The following is a 1,893-nucleotide window of genomic DNA, read 5'->3' on the forward strand; positions in this document are numbered from 1 at the left end:
CATCTCCAGGTCAACGGGTGTCTATGGAACATGGTTGAACTCAGCCCATTTCTTCATTGCTGCCTTTTCCTCTCTTTCACTCACCAGTAGACCAATGTGGTCATCAGCAAGCTTACATGCCTTCTCACGTGTTCCTTTTGCGGTTCAGTCTTACAGGGGGGAGTATCATTCTTTTGAAATCTTTTTCAGTTAGTACCATTACTTTTTTTCCTTCAAAAATGTTTTCTGTCTCTGCATCTTGGTCAATTGAACCATTCTCTCTTGTTTGTTTGTGTGAGCTAAATGGTCTGTTGTTTTTATTGTGGGGTTGTTATATTTTTAAAAACAAACAGTATAGTTCTTGGACCTGGAGAGGATAACTCTCTGGGGTGGTTGGGGGGGAGGTTCTTCCAATTGGAGGTTCTTCCAATTCAAGCAGCTCATGAAGGAATGTGACAATTGAGTTCTGGCCCTGTGTGGAGTCCCTGGTATCCTATTTTGAGAAAGCACAAGTGAAGAGTAAGTCTAGGGTCCCTGAATATAAAGTTGTTTTGTGCTACATTGGTTGTGCTGACCTGGAAGGTTTTAGCTCCTAATTGCTCTGGAGCAGGAAATATCAGTTGCAACATTAGGATAAATTACCCATTGTAAAAGAGCTGAAAAGAAAATTTCAAAGTCAGCTCTAGAAGACAAAATCAAATATTATAGCAAAATGTTCTGAGACCTGAAATTAGAAAACTAAAAAGGGAAAAACATGCTCAGAATTTCTCAAGTTGAGAGAACTTAATAAAAAATTTAAGCCTTGACTTGTAATATTGAAGGATTCTATGGCTAAAATTGAGTCCTGGTATAGCGCTGTGTGTTAATGCACCAGACCGCAAAGCTGTTTGAATTGCAAGGTCAGCATTTCAAGCTCACCAGCTGCTCCTCAGAAACCCTATACAGGTCACTATGTGTTGGAATCAACTCAGCAGCACTCAACAACAACAATGGGCAAAATATTAAATGATGCTGAAAGCATCAAAAGACGATGGAAAGACTATACAGAGTACCAAATATACTGCAGCCCACCAAAATGGTCTATGTTGAATCATTTCAAGAGGTAGCATATTATTAAGAGCCAGTGATCCTTCAGGAAGAAGTCCAAGGTGCTCTGAAGGCATTGGCAAGCCTCCAGGAATTAATGGAATGCAAATTGAAACCTTTCAACAAAATGATGCAGTACTGGAGGCACTCACTCATCTATGTCAAGAAACTTGGAAGACAACTACCTGGCCAACTGACTGGAAGAGAACCATATTTGTGCCCATTCCACAGAGAGGTGGCCCAAGGGAATGTGCCAATCTCACAATTGTTTCTACAGTGAAGCCCATTGCTGCTGCCACTGTGCCAATCCATCTCATTGGAATCGTCCTCTTTTTTACTGACCTTCCACTTTACCCAGCATGGTGTCCTTCTCCATGTGTGAAGTATGAGAGATGAGGTCTCACCATCCTCACTTCTAAGGAACATTCTGACTATACTTCTTCCAACACAGATTGGTTTGTTCTTCTGACAGGCCATACATAATACTTTTAATATTCTCTTCCAATATTATAACTCAAATGCATCAATTTGTCTATGGTCTTCCTTATTCATTGTCCAACTTTTACATGCATATGAGGCTATGGAAAATACCATGGTGCACGTTAGACCTCAAACTGAGTATCTTTGCTCTTGAACACTTTAAAGAGGTCTTGTGAAGCAGATTTATCTAATACAATACGTCGCTTGATTTCTTGACTGTTGCTTCCATGAGTGTTGATGGTTGATTCAAGCAAAATTAAGTCTTTGACTTCTTCAGTCTTTTCTCCATTTATATAGATGTTATTTATTGGTCCAGGTTGAGGATTTCTGTTTTCTTTACATTCAGGT

Source organism: Chrysochloris asiatica, unplaced genomic scaffold (assembly GCF_000296735.1).
Source record: "Chrysochloris asiatica unplaced genomic scaffold, ChrAsi1.0 scaffold00070, whole genome shotgun sequence".
NCBI classification, from domain to species: Eukaryota; Metazoa; Chordata; class Mammalia; order Afrosoricida; family Chrysochloridae; genus Chrysochloris; species Chrysochloris asiatica.